A 21,197-nucleotide genomic window follows, 5' to 3' on the forward strand; every position below is an offset into this window, starting at 1 on the left:
GAATTATGAATTTTTTAACAAACGCAATATTTACACCCCGACCCTAAACCATGACGGACTCTTCATTTTCCGCACAGAGTTTTATGAGGGTTTTTTTTGTGTGTACGTGCGTGTAGATGGGGTGGAAAAGGGGTTGACAATTGAGTCCTTTTGTTGGTCATTTTTGTGTAACCTTGGAGATTTTTTTTTAGTTCCATACAAAGTCTCTTTTTTTGGAGGAAGGATAAGAAAAAAACGAAGTCTTAGAAAATTGAAGGTTTTTTTTCTTGAGGCCTTCTTGTACTTGTTATCGCGTTGCACTCCTTCGTCCCATGCCTCAAGGTTAATTGCAGTCCCGAAAGGATGTTGGATGTCTCAAGGAATTCCTCGTGCTCGTCAGTCTTCCTAAGACAGCAGCATATGGAACATCTAGGATTTTTCTAGGAGCAAGAAGTAACCAAAAATCTTTGTTGGTGCAAAAGAAGCAGCAAAACACGAAGAATTGTCTCGGAGAAGTGACACAAAATGGGTGACAAAGAGTGCATATGTGCGTTGTGAATTGTTAGGCAAATGAGCTCATGGAGTGACAAGAAGTGTGACCATTTGGGCCTCCAAGACACCACACATAAACTCTAAGAATTCTGCCGCAAGGCGCGTGGTGAAGAATGGGCAATATTGGTGTGGCGGGATAAGCCTACACCTCCCCCCGCGCATACCACCTCAAGGTGCCAATAAATCTCAGCGAAGAGAGAGCCTGTCCCGTGTGATAAATGATTTAACTTAAACCGGTCATGAATGAGTGTCTCACAGAGGTTAAATTTATGGTGCAACAAGAAGAATTATTCGTCTGTGGAGAGCGCGCATATAAATTTCATAATCACACAATCTATTTATTAGCTGAGTTATTGGACGCAGAGGGGGTGTCAAAGTATCACCTTTTTTGTCTGCCTTTCACCTCCGGATGCTGCTGGATGCAACAGCCTGCAGGAATCTCCCACATTCCACAGCCACCAACCTGCGCAAGGTGAGTGGCAGATGAATAAGAATAAGCACGGGGGAGGGGCTTGAGTTTGTTCTTTGAATTTCTTTAAAAGACTCTGTATGGAAAGGTTGAAGAATTTGAACTCTGTGTAGGCACTAAAATACACTAACGTCCCTACATAGCGAACACTGTGAAAATGATCTGCAAAGAAAAATTGATTTTGATTATAAATTAATTCTGAAAATTGGGATATTTCTAGAAAATTATTTCCTCGATAAGTTTTTCTGGTGAGTAATTTTTCAGAGTAATTTTTAGGAATAAATAACTGTTTCCGGGAGCTTTAGCAGACTTCTTGATCCTTTTTGCAAAGCTTTTCCAGAGAAAGTATGTTTATGCTCCCGGAAGAAGTTCTCTTCTCCTGAAAAATACTCTGAAAATTACTTTCTGAGTTTTCTGGATGATTTAATTGGCTTAAAAACAATCTTCATTTAACCCTTTAAGGTTTTTTGGGTCATACGCTGACCCAAACGTGAAACATTTTATTTTTTCAATTATTTATGAATGTAATTGTTTTTCCATGTTACAAATGCATCAAATTCACGCATAAGGGGTGAAAGAAGACATTCTGAGTGAAAAAAGTCCTCTAAAAAAATTCATAGAATAAAAATCGCGATAAAAGAGCGCATGTTTCAATGTTTTTATGTTTCACGTTGGACGTTAAAGGGTTAAAAAGAAGCGATTTTCCGTCGTGTAGCGACATTAATGATTTTTCGGGTTTTTAATCGGTTAAATAGGGGTTTCTAACCCAGAAAAACTCACGTTCTCCAAAGCTTTCGGCTCCGTTTGGAGCTTTCTTCAGTGGTCAAGCGTGGGGAAATTTTCCCTATCTCTGGGCGCGTCATAATTTGGCAGTTTTTCTCTTCTTTGTGATGTAAATTGTTGACGTAGTGGAGCTCCGTCCAGTTTATAGATGCCTTTTCGTTCTGCCAAAAAAATATGTCATAAAGAAGACTTTGGTTAGAATTTTAATTAAAGGTTCATTAGCACTTCTGAATCTTTTTCTAACGTCTGACGCTTCCTTTCCAACAGTTGAAGTTTCTTCATTTTCATCAACGTTTTACGATTACACCAAACTGACATTTAATTTCTAACATTTGACGTTCGTTTAAATGTCTGACGTTTCAATTCGTACATAAACTTTTTTATATCTGTCGTAATTTGAGGCAAGTAAAGAACTTCTATTAATATTCTAAAGAAAACTCAGAATTTCCTGAATTTTAAGGGAATATTTAGACTCCCAAATACATATTCTCCCTGGCAACACCCCTGGCTTTATCTAGAAGATGTGAAAGAAATAAAATGATCTTCCTAGCTTTAACCATTTAATTCGTAATACGTAGCACTCACTGTACTCTGTAAAAGAATTTAATAAAAAAGGGTAAATTATTGAAAATACCAGAAAATTCTGAAAACTCGAAAAAATAACTAATCTACATAGAAGTCAATGTAACCTTCTCCTCGTAGAATTATCTATGTATATCATTTAATCAATCGCAAAATATTTATTGAAATTCCTCTGCTGAAATTGACCTTTGGAAGCAAATCAAGAGCAACAGCATAGTGCAAAAAATTGAGACATTTTAAAAGTTGTTCGCGAATGAACTTTACAAACAAGACGATCGTTATGTGGTTTGTGGATTGATGTTTATCATTTGCAGGCGATCGCGTGAATTGAATCAATTGCCCGTGGAATTACAATCCCAATTTAATTTATTCCACCGCGCGCCGAGACAGAAAGTTGCAATCCCAATATAAACAATCAATAAAAGAAATTGTCCAATTGTTTCCGCGAGAATGCTTTATGTTTTGAAGAGAAGAAAAAAATTGTGCCATCCCTGTGGGCAAGATGCGCGGGGAATGCTATTCTCCTGACTTTTATACACTTAAGTAGTCTATAAAATGGAAATTATTATCAATTACCAGTGACTTTTATTGACCTTTTAAAACTCAAATTGTATGCGCCGACGAGACTCCTTCTCTTCCACTCTTTTTGTGTATATAACATAGCTTTTCAGCTCTGAACATTTTTGCTTTTTTTTCTTCAATGTTTGGCGTATGGTTGGTTTTGTTCATGCGAGAGAGGAAATTGTGTATATATATGAAATCATGGAAAAGGAAAGGAGAGAGAGAGAGAAAAAAGCGCCGGAATAACAACCGCATGTATCAATTCAACACATCGTAAAAATGATCTCTCAAACTGCTGTTTTATGGATCGTAAAATGAGGCAAAAGTATCAAATTGGGGAAAATGATTTGCTCCCAGACTCATAAATCTCACACTACGACCATGTCCAAAAGGTGTATACATCCCCCCGTTTAAAAAATTGCATGCAGAATTTTTATCAGCTGCAAAAAAAAACGAAAATATTGATATTCATGCGACCTAGCCCCAAATTTCACGCACATGCAGCGAAAGCTAATTAGCTCTGGTGGCTCCACAGTGGCCACATTTCTTCTACTTCTTATTTTACCTTCAAATCGGTTTCTCTTCACCTTTTGAAGACATTCTCCCGTGTGGTGGAACGTTTTATTCCTTCTTCTTCGGCAAAATAGTCTCATCGTGATCCATTTCAATTAATTCTTATCGAAAATCAAATTGAATGGAAGCTGGCGACGATTGGGAGCTTTTTCTCCATCACGCAACTTCCTCCTCTTCTCCCCCTTGGCGTACACAGACACACAGGATAGCCACGCATAAGCATAAACGTTCCACTTGAAATAAAAACATAAAAGTGATTTTTTTTTATCTTGGTGGCGCATATAAGAAATATAAATATTCCTTCTCGCAAGATGCTGCATGTCCACAATCTTCCATTTGCTTGCCGGTTCTTCCTTGCCTTCGTCGCGTATCTTTGAGTCATCCTCCTCTTTCACTTGACCTCGCGCGCGAGATTTTCAAACATGGCAGCGACGAAACTCGTTCGGCAGCTCCACACCGAGACTTAAAAAAAAAAGCCCCCACGGAAAAAGAATCCAAAAGAAAATAATTTCTTATGTTGCAGCATCTTTTTCCCCCCGAAAAATCTCACGTTTCACGCGCACAAAGTTGAGGTCAGGCAGATAAATTCACCTTCATGTGCTGAGGGCTAAATTGACCCGAAAAAAACCGTGTGGATGCAATCATGCAATTATCTCACCGAAATTTTCTTTTATTTCTTCGCACTCCGCGGGAGTTTGGTGGAACCATCTTCTTCTTCTGTTTTCACGATGCAACCTCGCATCACAACCCCGGAGGGCGCGTCTTGTTGGGTGTGATTGAATAACGGAAGAAATTGGCCTATTTGAAATTGTTCGGCCATGCCCAAGAGTTCAATGTAATTGGGAACAAACGAGATAATGTGTTTTCTTCAAGGGAATTTTATTTTTCTTTTAATATTTTAATTTATCACGAAACGAAGGAATTTGCCGTGAAATGAGTTATGATCAGTTTATTGGGCACACAAGAACTTTTCGGCAAACACTCCACATTGTGGAGATATCTGCTGGATGGATCTTTCATTACCCCTCAATTGGGGTGAATAGGAGAAGTTTTGCTGAAGAAATAATTAATTTAATTCTTTTTTGTTAAAGAAAGAAAAAAATCAAGGAAATTTTCTGAATTTTCTCCAATGAATATTGAAAAACACTGAAAAGAGTAACCTTAATCTTATAATATCTTTTAACAATTCGTCATTTATATAAGTACTTGTTATATGTACAAAGCTTACAAAGCTTTGTTTTTTAAAAAGTTTTCCGTTGCAGGGAAAAGTCAATTTTCTTCTCAACTTTTATCTTAGGAACCATACAAAGATATTTTAGAATCATTTCAGTTGAAAAGAGGAGCCAAAAAAATCATCAAAACAATTAATTAAATTAATTAAAAAGCATTTTGATTCCTTTGGCAAATGGTCAAAATCTTGGCAAGTAATTCATCTTATTCTTCTATCATTGAACTAAATAACAATTTAGCAAAATTAAATAATTTTTTATTGCTTTAACTAATTCAAAATAAACATTTTAAACACCCCGAACAGTGTGTAAAATACAAATAAAGCATTTTATGCGTTTTTAAATGATTTAATTGATTCCAGAAGCTTTCGGTGGAATGAATAAACCCAAATGGGCCGTTAAATTGAATTTAAAATTTTATTGATTGTTCAAGTCAATTAAAAACACGAAATAATTGTGCAATAATCCATCGAAAATGATGTGCAAATGGCCCATAAAGTTCCCATAATAAAAATTCTCTTATCTTCCCAAAATCTCCGCATCGGCAGCAACGATGAAATGTTGAAAAAGTCACGGCCAAGGCCAAGGAGGGGGGTTTCTTATGTATGTATGTATATTTTTCCCAGCCGTAAATTTTGAGTGCCTGGCTTTTGTTGGTGCGGGTTTGATTCAAAAGCCAAATTCCCGATATTGCACATTTTTCGTGATGAAAATGGCAAATTAACAAGGCATTGGGAAGTCACATTTATTTAATATTATTATTACGATTATTGCCATTGTTGAGGAGCGCGCTCAAACAGGTTGGGATCATTTTCATTTATGCGCGCCCCGACAGCACAGGCCGATCCCAAAAAAGCATAGCGAGATGAGCATCGGTGTGGCAGAGAGCTCAACTCACTTTGCTCGCTCTGCCACACTCTTTGGGATTTGATTTTTACGATCAGTAAAATAAACGATAAATGGTGTACTAAACACTTACGAAAAAAAAACAGGGTGCACCACCCAAAAATGTCGAGAGAGAGAGTGAGAGGGCGAATGAAGAGCGAGTATTTGGTTTGGGAAAGTCGATGGTTATTTTTCCCACCCAAAAAAGGCATCCATCCACCCCCTTGGTGAGTGTGGCATGAGGCAGAGGGGGGTGATTGTGAGCAACAGTAGAAATAAAACAGTGTGCACCACTTGAGATTCACCCTCTTAATTTGAGACCATTCATTTGAGTGTTATTTTATAGTTATTTGCCACTAAAAAGAGTCGTTTTTGGCTTATGGTATGTTTATGTCTGGGTTGTATGCTCAAAGTGTTATACAATCTTTGACTTTTCTCCTTTTCTGATTGTAATTGAGTGAAGCAAGCAAGCACCAAAGTGATTTTCCCACCGTGCAATGTCTTCACCAATTGCCTCACCTCATAACTTATCCATACACACACCACTTTTCCACCAATTGAGCATTTTAATTGCCGCAACAATGTCGTTGTCATCTCAGCATGGCGACACATATTTTCCTGGTACACTTTCACCTCAATTTTCCTTGTGGTAGGTCACGTTGAATCCGTTGGAAAGTTTTCACCTTTAAAAATTAATTTTTATCTTTTATAAACTGCAACGGTTATCTATGCAAATGGATAGGAGTCAGTGGGGTAAAAAGATCATTTAACGGTTTGGAAAAAGCTTAAAATATTTAGAGTTTTTCTTAAACCATTAAGAGATTTGTTGTTACCCCGCTCTCCCCTACTATATGTAGCATTCTTAGAGAAATATGAAAACTTTGAGGCCTCAGGAAAGATAAGAATACTTCTCAAAAGCTCTATTTCATAAAAAATTTCATTAAAAGCTTTTAGAATTTCCCATAAGATATGTTCTAAGTAAAAAATAAATAGAGGAGACCGAGGTAAAAAAAATCCAGTTTGGAATTTTTGAATGCCAATTTTTCCCGACTTATAAATCGCAAAAATCTGTATTAATTGACTGCAATTTGGATATTATCTGAGCAATAGTTTAGGAGTAAAAAAATAAATAAAATTTTGGGCCAATTTCCCAAACTTTTGCGTATTGGGGAAAATCGTTCTCCGACACTTTTCCTTTAGCAATTTTCCAATCTGCTAATTTTTCTCCCTACCTGGGTTAGTGTAGAAAACGTTGCCAAGGTGTATTTTTCACAAACTTTTAATGATTTTTCTGTACAATTATTTGAATCAAAACATGCCCCTTGGGGTAAATATAGTCAACCAATGTAAATTGTTGCAAAATGGCGTGAGTGAGAAAATCGCAAAATTCTCTGTTTTAGTGTATAGAAAAGTTAAATTCTTTGTTGCGGATCAAAAGGTGAAAAGTTTAGCTATCAACTACTATCAATCTCTCAGGTGGAAAATCCTTGGAAATGTCAGAAAATTCCTCCGACTTTATTTACCCCGCTGGTGACTATATTTACCCACCGAGTTTAAAAAAAAGTCAGAAGCGGAAGGGTTCAGGAAAAGCTCGAAAATTCATATTTCCCGGAGAAATTGAGAAAAGCGCTCTGAGACAAAGTTGTAGGCCAGGAAATTTCCTATCAGAATGACCTATCGAGGAAATTTTCTTGCTCTTGGGGAATCCTGCAGATAAGGTTTTATGCAAATTGACTTTTTTTACCCCGGTATCCCCTACGAATTAAAGTGAAATAATTTCTTTTGAATTGTTGTCATGATTTTCTAAAGGAAAGTTTCTCTTAGGAAAATATTACATTTTGGCAAGAAAAGAATAATGTTTGTTACCTCTAATGATTTGAAAGATATATCATATCTCTCTATCTAATGTTCTTTAATTTTTATTTTTGAAATAACTTTAAATTTCTTTAAAAGTTCTTTAATTATATTGAATAAAAAAATCCTCATATCTCATTAGACTCAACCAGATCTCTCTCCAAAAGTGAATAAACTCTCAAAATCAATTTAATAAGATGCTCTTCTTCCGTTCTAGAGCAAAGTTCTGGTGCTTTAGCGATGAAAATTGCCGTATGAAAAGCAATTTGGTCAGCAGTGGCAAAATTTCCTGCTGACTTTGAGTTAAATTCTTCGCTCACACACAGTGCCCGCCCCGAAAGAAGATTGTGAATGGGGAAAGATGAGAAGATATTAATTTAATTCTTATTACCTTTCACTGAGCAATTTGCGTCTGCAATTTCCTCCGCAAAGGAGGGAATGGCGCACACACAAGAAAACGAGTTCTTGAATTTCTCGGTGAGATGAGTTTCTTCTCAAAATGTATCGAGTTGCGATGGAAATTTTGATTTATTGTCCACCAACATGAAATCCGTGTTAAATTCCCAGAAAATTGTATTCCAGAAGGGGGGCATCGTAATTTATAATATCTTCAAGTTCTCTCGGTGCTGGTTGTTTTTTCTTTCTTACCTCCCTAAATCATCCAATGGGCCTTGTGCGGGGAAAAATGAATTGCTATATATATTGGAGGAAATAAACAACGAAGAATGAAAGAAAAAACTCACACGACAAATACCAAGAGTTACACCAACATTTTTCTTCAACAATTAGAAATTTATGTGGCTTGTGGGGAACAAAATCCCCAATCTCATGAATTACGAGCAAATAGAAAATCCTCTTGCTTGGGGGCTTCTCAACCTTTTCATAATTTTGTGCTGGATGGCGTGTTTGCCCCGTTAAAAAAATGGAACTTTTTCACTTCCCCAAAGAAACTTTTTTTTTCACAGCAATTTATGGCAAAAGAGAATTTTCCTTCGATTGAACGAGCCTTAATTGAAGCTTTAATTGAAAGATTATTGCAATTTCATGGGCAATTCAGAGTGCAAAGTGCACACCCAATTTATTTACGTGAAAACATCCATTTAATTTTAAAGTCATGCCCCGCATTAAACACCGCAAAAGGCTCATACAAAGCTCCCTCAGGCTACAAAAGACCGCACGATTGCCATTAATTTTTAATACAAAATTATCTAATTAAAAGTTTTACACTCATAAAAAATTTAGCAAAAATTCATATTTTTCATTAAAATATTTCCATTTTCTTTTTCACTCACACACTAATGCTGTACTCTTTGCACACTATTTCCATTTGTAGGTGGTGCAAGGGAGATGGCGTGCGTACATCGCATAACGTCCAAGGTGGGGGAAAAATCAACATGGCAACTGATGCAGCAACATACGCGGCTGTAGCTCCAGAAAAGTGATAGTTTTGTGGGAACATTTTACAAAAATCTCGTGAAAATTCATCAAAATACCCATTAAAGGTGATTTCTAACTGAAAATGAGTGAAAATTCAGTGAAAATCGTCAAAAATCTGTGGAAAATGTCACTGTTGTGTTGGCTGTGCTTCAAAGGGGGCGTTACCTAATGATTTATGACAGAGAGCACTGTGTAAAAGTTTATTTTGGTTAATTTTTGGCAGAAAATTAAGGAAAATGTGAGTATTTTCTTACTCTTTACAGAGAAAAAAGCTTCTTTAACTAGTATTGTTTACTAATAATTAGTTTCAAAGAAAATTTTTCAATTTTCTCTTAAAAAAAGTTTTTAATAAAATTCAATTAACTGTCAAAATGATATTTGATTGATGTACAAATCAATTTTTGATTTTTCTAATGAGAAAAAGTGCAAAAATAAGCAGTTAAACGGCAAATTTCTTGAAGATTTGCAAGAAATAAGGAAGCTCTAATGTAGCCATTAACACGCCCATTTTCTTTTTCACTCAGGAAGCCATCATTGCCAATAAGCGTCATCTATCTGTCGCACATTTCATCCAAATGCCTCGCCTCTTTGTCCATGAGGAGGAATGAAACAACATAATGTTCCAGGTTGGAAAACATCAAGCATAAGCTGCGCATGGTAGAGCGAGATGGAGGTATGAGTGGTGAGTAAAGAATTCATTGATTGCGCAGAAAAGTTTTCCCTTTTGTATGAGGCACAAATTGAGGAAGAAGAAGAGATGCCGAAGAAGAGAGAGAATGGTGCAAAGACATAAAAGAGATATAAAATGAGCACTTTCATTGATTTTTATATGGGGTAGAATGCGACGGGAAATGTTCTTTATAGGCCGTTAAGTGGAACTGAGATGGACTTGTAACGTGTTATGTTTACTGCTGACAGAATGGGACATAAAATCCCCCAAAAGCGCAGATTTAAATAAGTGGAAATGAGATCGGCGAGTGGCACGCAATACACATACATATTTGATTATAATCCACACCGATTGCCAACATTTTTCCACACCGCTTTCCACTTCCCACCACCGATCCGTACAACGAATTTTTCCGAGTGCATTTTTTTTCCATTGCGCACACCGGGATTGTACTGTAATATGCGGAGGAATTTTTTTCTCTCTCGGAGTTTTTAACGTTATTATTTTAGGGAGGAAATTTATTTTTAATTCTTGTTCTTTCCTTTGAGAATTTGTGGTAAATAGAATTATTAATTTTATTGGGAAGAATATTTTGAAGAAAATTAATCAAATTTTGAGCTTTAAAAATTAGTCAATAATTTGTTTGAAATATCCTTCAAGAAGTTTATCAGGTTAATCGTGAAAGTTAAGTAGGGGAGAGCGGGGTTAAAAAAGTCACTTAAGGGTTTAGAAAAGGCTCAATATATCATATTTCCCAAATAGAAAAAGCGAAATGTATAGCACATTTCTTTAGGAAATTTACTGCCCTACAACCCTTTCTAAGATCATTTTGTTCTATCTAGCTAGGAAATATGATATTTTAGGCTTTTTCCAAACCCTTAAGTGACTTTATTAGCCCCGCTCTCCCCTATTAATTAATTATTTTTAAGGAAACTTTTTCCTTAAATTTATATAGAAAAGTGGAAAGAAAATTCTGAGGATAATTAATTGAAGTAAAAACGATAAAAATTCACGAATAATCTACTTAATTTTACTTAAATTAATTGTTTCTTTCAACATTTTATTAAATTTATTGTGATTGTATGTAATGTAATATTTAATAATTGTTTTAAGGACACTATTAAATTTAGTAGTATGATCAATATTAAAATAATGGGCCTTATTCAGCGACCAAGAAACCCTTGAAATACGCTTGAAATCTTGAAATTTCAGTACAAAATTTAAAGATTTCAAGGGTTTCTTGGTCGCTGAATTAGGCTCAATATTAAAGAACATTTAAAATTGCTGGATTTCAAATGAATTTTCTTTTAAAAATCTCTTAAATCATTAAATTAATTATTTCTAAGGATACTTTTTCCTTAAAGAAGGAAATTGTAATGAATGTTGAGGAAAATTAATTAAATGTTAAACTTCAAAGCCCTAAATAATACTTTATAAGTTTCCTCCATGAAATTCTTTATTAATAAATTTTTTGAAGGGTCTTTTGAGCAAATTTATAACTTTAGTTAGACGTTAGAATCTTTGTTATTCGGGTTATTGATAAATAAAGTATCATTAAAGTCTTAAAAATTTTTGGATTACTTTTAAAGGTTCTTCGGCTTAAAGTCGCTCAGATAAATCCTAGTTTAGCCATAATAAAAATTTATTTTCAAGCTTTATTCAAGGATTAGTTCAGCAAATGAATTTTAAGTTCTTTAATTTATTATTGCTGTTTAAAACACGATTAAACCCAAGAAAGTTAATAAGGTAAAAGTTTTTAAAAATCATTAAAAGCTTCAGATAATTTACAGACTAATATAAAGCTTCAGAAATATTTAAAAGTTTACTCTCAATGTTTACCCCTCCCTATGACCAAATTGCCCCATTGAACAGTACCACACTCAATTAAAAATTTGCATTAACAAAATTCTCTTTCTACACGAACTTTCAAAGTTTTTTTATAACATAAAAATTTAGCCTAAAAAGAGTTTTTTGGGAATTATGTGCGAAGATTGTGTTGAAAGAAATCCCAATGAAAAAAAAAAGCAACTCGACATGACATTAAATTATGAATAAAGAGAGACTGATGGTAGATTTCAGGGGCTAATTTACAAAATGAATTTAAAATGAGCTCCATTCGTGGTTCATTAAGCATTCAGAAATCGTCTCATCGATAAGCGACAATTTTCAGATGATGAACAAAACAATTTAAAGCTTCGACAAATTCTTGTTTTCTCCCAAAACTTTGTGAGTTTTGTGGCACATAAGATGTCTCCCCCTCCTTGTGGTTGGGATAAAATGTATATTTTTGGGTGTGCATTCCATTGACTTCCGTTGACAACATTTTTATGGGAATTTCCTCGACTTTCTTTCACACATCCCCCATTTTGTTGATGCTGAGGCGGGAGCATTTAATTGCATTTCTTCGTGCCACAAATGAATGACGATTGAGGCAGGGAATGCCGCCAAAATAGATGGACGTTCGTACCCATTTTCCATTTCCATTAATCTCTCAACTTAACGTTATATATAATGTAAGAGGAAAAGTGGGAAATTCTGCAGCACATTTTCACGCCAAAATGTTGCTCAAATGCGCCAAAATTTCACTCATCAGCCGCATATATATCTCGATAATATATATCAGATTTGTTTTGTGGGGAAAATCCAAGGGATTTTCCAGGGATTACACCCATCGGCGATTCATTTCCCAGGCATGCACACAAGCTCATTAAAATGCAAAATTTACGCACCTGACATGCACTTAAAGCCCCTTCGGAAGCCCCATCATCAATTTGCCACAAGTGAGGGTAATTTACATTACGCGATGCTTGTCGGTGCGATCATTTACTTTTTTGGCAGCAACTTCTAAAGGAGATGCAGCCTCGAGGAAGGCGTCTCTTATCCACTCTTTGAATCTCCATTGACTCCCAATTAATTGGCCATTTTGTCGTCGTTACAGTCACGATGGAATCTCAAAATGCTTTCCTCATGCCCCATCGACAATCTCAAAATATCCACAAAATTAGGAATTTTTGTCTTATCTTCTTCAAATTTAATAAAGAGCAACATTTGAGCACCTTTTGATCTCATTGCCAGATTTCTTTCCCTCCTAATTTTTCCCCCTAAAGTCGCAACGCATTTAGGTATCTTATAAGTCTGCAATGAACGTTAAGTCACGAACAGTTGGCAATTTAAAGTGAAAAAAATTGTATATTTTCCTCTAATGTTTTATGTAACATTCTCCGGCATTATCTTTCTGCTTTAAAAATTCAACAACTCTCGAGTTGTTATGTACATTACATTCGTGAATTAATTTATTTTATCGGATCAACCATAAAACAGCAAGAAGCCAAATTTTGATTACTTGTTTTGGGTTCATTTTGAGGAGTGTTTCGTGACGGGAAGGAGGCGTATGTCTTAATTTTAATTTAAGAAGCGCGCCATTTTTTTTATTTACATTTTTGATTAAAATACACAAAAATTCCACACAAAACACAACCCAAATTTACATAATAAAGGTACCATATTTGCCATTTTATAGTTTATGACTTAACTTTATGAGATCTCAGTTTGTAATAAATTTAAAAATAAATCAAATATTTGTGAGAGACTAATATGGAAAACCGTTTCAATTCAATAGAAATCATTTTTAATTTAATTTAAAGTTTGTCTTTTTAATGTCTTGTTTTTAAGTCTTAATTGATTTGGGAAAACGAGTGTTGATTCTACCCTCGTTTTTTTTTAAATATATATTGTAGCTCTAAAAATTAGGTTTTGTCATAGAGATTGCTAGACTTTTGTTAGGCTTTCCTAGAGAGGATTTATTGTGGATAAATTCTTACAAAATTTAAAGAGTTTGACACTAATAATCTTAAATATTTTGCCTATAAATGAATTATTTTGAAAAATCTTTTTTATTTAAAAATATTTCGTCTTTTATTTTATCCAATAATTAATATTTATAGTTTTTTTCACAATATTTTGTAACAAAAAGGCCTTAAATTTGATTCTAAAAAATTCTTTTAATGATTTTTCTCAAAAGTTTTGATAGTAAATACTTTTTTAAAAGTTTTTCTTACTTTGAAAAAAAAAAAAACTTTAAAATACTTTCCAAGTGAAATCTAAATGCAAATCAATATAATTTATCCAAAAAACTGTTTTTGAAGCCCTATTCCTCAATTTAGAATAATAAAATGAATTTTAAAACAACAATTTAAAGATAAAAACTCAATTTTCTTTCACGCCGAGAACATTGGAGGTTGCCAATGTGTCACATTTATGACGTCAACCTCTGAATTTTCTCATATTTCAAAGTCAATGGCACTTCTTTTAATAGCTACAGCCATACCCACAAGGTCCTACCGCACAAAAAGTTGAATGGCCCAGAATTTGACGCTGAGGGATCAATCAAAAGACGATAAAATCAAATCAATTCATTTATTTCCCCGTCTTGCTCTTGAAAGAAAATTTTTGAAGCAATTTCATCAAATGAATTGTTGAACTTTTGTAATGTGAGCCACATGTATTGTATTTGTTTGAAAATTGCCAACAACAAACACCAAAATGATGGCAGAGATATCGTAAATTTGCCATCATGCGGAAGATCTTTGCACAATTGTTGCTGATTCCGGGAGCGCCATTGTTGCAAAGGGAGCAAAAAGGATTCCCAGGCGATGCAATTGAGCAATTTCGGGTGCGACAATGCGAGCACATCTCTTGCCAAAGGCATCAAAAGGGGATAAAATCAACCACAGGATATTTTCGCTCAATAAATCATCACGCGGAGGGATTTTGGGTGCTCTCATAGGGTGTAGGGAAGATGTGTGCTGTGAGCCAACCCTCTCTAGAGTTTGTCGAAGACGCTCCCAGAAAAGGGCGAGAAATTCACATTGTTACTCCACTTTTAATGTCTCAATCGACGATGTGTGTCCCTCGTGAGGTTGTAAATCATACCACTTCGGCCATATTTATGCCATCAGCATGGGATCCCGACTCTTTTGTTGTTCACTCTCTCAAATTCCACAAGGGTTGAAAATCATCATCGGGGATTCGCCGTGAAAAGGGAACAAATACAGCAAAAGGAGGGGGCTTCCCATGAAAATTAATGGCTTATGAATTCAAGAGAAAGAACGGCAAAAGGATAATTCTGTATCCTCCTCGAGACCTCCGCAAGGTTTTCTTTCATCGTCTATGTAATAAATAAAAACATATACCATACATAGCATAATATATAATAGGGGGAAAAGTTCATTCGTGAAAGATTCTTCAAGTGGGAACAATAGTTGAGAGTTTTTCTCCACGCATATTCACAAAATTGACTCTTAATGGAATCAGAGCGATTCGACACAGCATAGAATTCCAAACAGAGAGATCAAAAAGATCCTCCACGGGGGCCTCTCAAGTGCCTATCCTGGCTGTTTTTTTTTCTTTATTTCTTTTTATTATATTTATTTTAACCTTCCTGTGCACCTCACGTGTGTAGCCGAGAATTTGCCTGAGTGTACCTTCAAACTGTAAGAGGTCAGTGGGGACGCCGGGTGATGCAGCTGCACTACCGCACTAAGAGATTCTCTTACATAAAGAGAAACATTGCTATATGCACGAAACATTTTTACACACACACATGCATGAATTGATTACGCACACTATTGTACCTGTATATGTATGGTAATACAGGGAATAGGGTGAGGTTGTCCAATATGGGGTACTATAAATATTAATTATTAAATTTTCATTTTAGAAAAATGTAAAATCATTAAGTAAAGTTTAATTAATTTATCTAATTAGTCTAGTTAATATTTTTATTGATAATTAAATTACTAAATTAAATTTAGTACCAAGAAAATTTACAAGAAACAAAAAATTTACTAGGGACGAAATAACATATTTTATGCCTTGACTTGATAAGGGAGATTTTTGTTTAATTATCTCAGAAAAATGCCATTTTATTCATTAAACAAATCGCTTTTTGTCTGATAAGTTACTTTAATAAAATTAATCTAAACTTGTTGTTGTAAATAGAAAAACTATTAAAGGTAATTTTCCATACACACAAAATGCAAAAAAATATGAGAAAGGGAAAATTGATTGAACCTCATTTTAGGCAAACTTACCCTATGTTTCATAAACGAGTAAAACATTAAAGAAACATTTTACCTACACATATAATTTTTTTGTGGAAAGAGAATTATTTAGAGAAAAAAATTAAATTAAATTAAATTAAAATTAAATTCAATCCGAGTTTAAGATAATTAATCTTTTTAGAGAAGAGCTGATTTAATCCAGAAATTTTCAGGGAAGAGAGGAAAAATTCAGCAGGGAATTATTATATTGAAATTAATTCAGATGAAATGTGGCTTCAAACAAATAGTTTTACTTTCTGTTTTACAATGAAAAATATTTGGAATTTAAAAATTTAACAATTTTAGGGAATATTTTCTTTTCAAACTTAATCTTCTAGAATTTTTACAGCCTGTATCTTTAATGAATTTTCATAAAGATTAAACAAGAGATTTTCAAGACATTCTCCATATATTACGATTACGAGTATTCTTCGGAAGGTTCTAATTCTATTGCAAAGGTAAAGAATTTATTTATCATGGAATATCTTTTTGATTTATGCAACATTGAAATTTTCATTAAGTTGTGATATTTTTAAGCTCACTTGAGAAATATTTTCCACATATTTGGTGCGTTAAAGACTTAGCTGAATGGAGGCAAAAAAAAATTAAAGATTCTTCAACTAAACTATCCGATTAAAATATTTAGGAAAGATTGTTTGCAAAGATGAAAGCTCTTTTCTTAACTATTTCCTCAACAATTTCAAAGATAATATCCTCAATTTTCCAGTCAAGTTTATAATAATTTGAACACAATTAAAGGAGAAATACTTTAGTGCCAAAAAGAAAGTCTTTCTCCTATTCTTTTCACTTTCAATTGCTTCATTTTTGCGCAAAAACCCTTCACACAAAAAAGGCAAAATAAAGTCAGAAGGATCTGGCTCAAGAGGGGCGCATACTTTCTAATTTTTGCACAACAAGACCGCACCATTTGCGCCAAAGGGAACCAAGAAAAAAGGGAGAGACAACAATCACCCCTACATAAGAATTGGAAATAGATGATTTACAAGCCCTGTGCTTGTCTCCTTTTTGATTTATAAATTATTTTGGTCAGGAATTACACAGCCTTCAATTTCTCCCGAAGGAGAGCCACGGTGGAATCTTCCCAATAGAATGGAAACGGTGAGAAATTGATTTATTTGTCCTCTATAAGAGGGATGTTGGAGTGTTTTCGTGTGTCTCTCACTGAGGATTTTCAAAATCGAGAGGCAATGTGAGACAGAGTGAGACTCTCAATGTGAAGATTTACGATAACAAGGCAGCAAATGGTGGACACAAAACTCAAGAACTCCAATCTCCAACAAATCACAGAACACGATTTATTTCTCATGACAAATTTCTCTCTAATTTCGTGCCCTGTCCACGGGAATATCTCACAGGGAAATCTCTTTAAGAAAACCCCGCGAGACTTGGGGAAAGAAATCCATCTCTGTTTGGGCGGACAAATTCAAGCGCGATCCAACATTCCATCATGGAAGCAAAATAACGAAATTTCGGCCAATTTGTATTCAGTGGAGGCAGTCGTGGCTCAAAAAAATGTTAGATTTTCCTTCCCGAAAAGCAGAATGTGGGAGAGTGATGGAAAAAATGCGCTACAATTGAATGGTGAATTAAAATGAGGAACAGTCTCTAAAGAAATCTCCAACAAAGCAATATGTGTTGTGAATTTCACGCACGATGTCCACTTTTGGTTTAGGGTTGGTTTTTGTGCTTCTAAATAGAGCTTCTTTGGTTATTTTTTAAAATATTTGTAAGATATTTTTTTATGGGTTTTTAGGCACATTTTAATCTTGGGTTTTAATTGGTAAAACTTAAGATTTTTCTTAATAAAAATACCTACAGAGTGAATGGGAGATTGAGGTAAGGTCTGAAGGAATTTCGAAAATCTTTAGAAACAAATGACCATAATTCTTCAATATTTGTTTATTTATTTTTTAAGAAATTAAATTATTGCAAAAGAAATAGTAATATTAAAAATTTTATATTACATATAATATGAGAAAGTTCCTCTATAAAGAATATATCAAAATTAAAATGGAGACGCCTGGTATTTACTAATTTAGAATTTTTTTTGAATAAATAAATTGTATATAGGGTGGTCTAATAATGAGGAGAGTTCAAGATACCTATGAACGGTTAATGACTTAACTTAAATATTTTCTTCTCATGTCCAAATATTTAATTTTTCTGTTTTTGTTTTTGAATTTACCTCTAAAAAAATTATTTCAATAACAAACATTTTTGGCGATTTGTTCCTAATTCTTTAAAAACAAAATCTAATACAAAATATCCATAAAACAATCTTTAAAATTATTAATTTTTTAAATATTATTCGCTAATCTCTTTTCCTTGAAAATAGGAACATTTTCGAGTAAAACTATTGGAGAAAATTTTGTTTTCTTTTCAACTTTCTTTCAGACATTTCTTATTTTTCTAAATTAAAAAATTCTCTGAATTTTTTTGTGATTTACCCCTCCACATTTTCCCCTATAAACTAATGCACAATATACAGCAAATCAATGAACGTCTCTGTTATTCTAAAAAGCTCTCCTTCTTCTCAAAATCTCAACCCAAATTAATTCTTTTAGTTTTCATGCGTTTATCCACTAAAAAATTCCTTTCTCGTTTCATTTCTTCTTCTTCCAGGAATACCATCCCTCTAAAAAAAAACGAGAAAGCCCAATAGAGCCGCCGCAGAAGGAAGAAACGTCCCTATATATGCCATGGAGGATAGAAGAAAACCCTCACGAAGGAACTCCATGGTCGTAAAGTAGGAGAAAGTGATAAAAATAATCAAATTATTCTCACGACAAGTGTTTCACCCTCTGTGTGCTCTTGTACGGGGGGTTGTGGGGGTGGTATGAAATAAATTCCTTGGGTGAGTGAGAAGAGCCCCTAAAAAACGGCAGACCCTGAAAAATCCAAAGTGGTGTGTGCCGATGAAAGTCAAACTGAGAATGCCAACAAGTGCAGAAGAGAAGCGCGCCAGTAGCCAGATGAGCATGGGTCGTGTGTTTGGTAAAATTTTACTACTTTTTTACGATCTTTTTATGTGCTTTAAAGCGGTTCGTTTTTCATTACAACACACACGATAGCGCCGGGGCACAGAGAGGGGTTTTCCAACACCGTATTATAAACAATTCTAGTTATACTAAATAGACATCAAACGCTCTCCAAAATGGATTTTTATGAGGTGTTTAGCCGTTTATTTTGATGGTTTCGGGTGGTCGTAAAATCAACTGTGTTGTGCTTGGTGCTCCTCTCAACGAGCCCCGTGATTTATGCCATCAAAAAAGTGACATTATTAATTAATTTCCACTCATGATAGAGTCACTTTTCGGGCATGTTGTTTATTTATTATCTCACGCGGGGCCTTTTTATTTCCTTCTCTCCGCCGAATGTCAATTTGTATTCTCAACCACCTTGTTTGATGGCCCCTTAATTGCCATAAACATGCACTTTTATGATCAAATAAACTTTATGTTCCGTCAATCAGCATGGTGTTTTTATTTTTATGTACTTACAGCTCCCGCCCCAATTTTCCCACGCCCTGTTTATACCTACAAGTATTGTGGATTGAGATTATGTGGGGAAAAATAAATGGAAGGAATGTTTCTTTCTTTGCCTCTTTTTTGCTTCTTTTAGAAGGGATTTTACTGAATTAAGAAAATTAAAAGAGACTTGAAAGATTTTTTGGAAATGTTAAAATTTGATTTTGAAGAAGTTAAAATCTTTTAAATTAATTGTAATAAAAATCCCTTAAGGAAAAAGGTGAAAATTCATCATTTTTTCTTAATTTCAACGAGTAAATTTAATTGAAAATTCACCCAATTAATTATAACTTTATCAAAATTATTTTTTAAACAAATGATTGTTTATTTCCAAAGAATTAAATCACAGACAATATAGATGTTGACATCCTATACGAATTAATGGCACCAGGCGTCTCCATCTTGCTTTTCTATCGCTTTGAGCTATAATCAAAATGAATTTCCGGGATAACATTTAGGACTCATCAATTCTTTAGATTATTTTTCGTATTTAGAGTCTCAAAACTGGTACCAGGCGTCTCCATCGTAATTTCTGTTCTTTGTTTAGCCAAAGTTCAATCTGTGTGCTTAACTAAACTTTGCATATTAAAAAAAAATCAGGTCAAAGGAATGTTTAGAAAATAATCTTTTTGCTAAAAAAAAATGAGAAATCAAAATGGAGACGCCTGGTGGTTATCAAGAGAAAGATCTTTGATAAAATATTGCCTTTCAATTTCCTGAAAACTTTTGAAAATAAACTCAAAACAGTTAGTTATGCTTTATTTGATCTCATGAGAGCAACAAGAACGTCTTCAAGATTTTTGTAAGTATTTAATTTTTCATGGAAAACCTACTGGAAAAAAGAATTTTCCTAAATTATTCTAGAATTCAATTAGAAAATATATTAAATACGTTTTAATTGCGAAGAATTTGCATTTCTTTTTTTTTTCTTTGAATGTTCGTCAAAGGAATTTCTTCTTTTTCAGATATGAGCAGTGGCAGAAAAAAGTTTTGGTCAGGGATCGATTTCGGCAAAAATCTTTTTTCTTATTTTCTTACCAGATAATTTCTTTAATCGTAATTTTGAATGAATTTTTTTTCAGGGCTCTTAAAAGATCTTTTTCTGGCTGTTTTTTGGAATAACAAAATCTTCATTTTTCTTTTATAGAACAACCAAATATTAAAAAAAAACATAAACTGATAAAATCTTACATTTGCTGTAAGAAAATAAAAGATTTTTGTCAGAATCGTCTCCAGTCCTGACCAAAAATTGTCCTTATTGCAATTTTTCTTCTCAGGAAAATTCCTTAGCCAAAAAAAGGCTTTTCCCGCCAATTTTGGGCTGAATTTCTCCCTTTGCTTTCTATGAGCGATCTGTTGCAGATTGAAATAGTTATGTGTAGTAGCACACAATCAGGGGCCTGGAGGCGCATCACGCTGCTGGTTTTTTTCGCGAGAGAGATCCTGCAATCGCTGAAATGGGGAGAATAACGAGGCACTTACCGTAAAAATTTCTGCTACCTAATCCACACACCCACCCGCTGACCCCCCTGCGCCCCGCCGTGTGGGAGCAAGATGGCAAGCTTTGGGGCTTCGGGGAGATTGGAGTGAGATGGAGGAATGTTGTGTGGCTGCTGTGTGAGTGGGAGAAGCAACTATATGTAGCACCGGCGGGTAGGTAGAGGCGCATACATAGCAATACATAGCTCCCATGCGAATTGGTGCGAGAGAGAGCTTCTGCGGAAGCTTTTTTGACGGAGTGCCACTCAAATTGACTCAGTGGGACTTTTTATGGTGTGCCAGAGTGATTGTCATTTATTGCGCACGGTGCGACTGGGATGGCACAATGCACGGGTAGTGCGGTAGAGTGGGACACCATGAGCCATGCGTTCAACAATGCGTATGCTAGAGTAGGATACATAGAGTGTGGGAATGATGGATTTCTTTTTATGTGCAAAATATGCTCCATCTCTATCTGGCAGCATAGGAGCAGCA

General features: G+C 34.6%; 1 long non-coding RNA gene across 1 annotated transcript; it reads left to right on the plus strand.

Moving 5' to 3' along the window:
- Nucleotides 1-403: 403 nt before the first annotated feature.
- LOC129787863 (uncharacterized) lies at nucleotides 404-19,995 on the plus strand. The gene is made up of 4 exons (XR_008750263.1): nucleotides 404-1,003; nucleotides 8,801-9,142; nucleotides 9,429-9,586; nucleotides 18,319-19,995. It is a non-coding gene; the product is annotated as an uncharacterized LOC129787863 (long non-coding RNA).
- The last annotated feature ends 1,202 nt before the right edge of the window (nucleotides 19,996-21,197 follow it).

This window comes from Lutzomyia longipalpis, chromosome 1 (genome assembly GCF_024334085.1).
Source record: "Lutzomyia longipalpis isolate SR_M1_2022 chromosome 1, ASM2433408v1".
Lineage (NCBI taxonomy): Eukaryota > Metazoa > Arthropoda > Insecta > Diptera > Psychodidae > Lutzomyia > Lutzomyia longipalpis.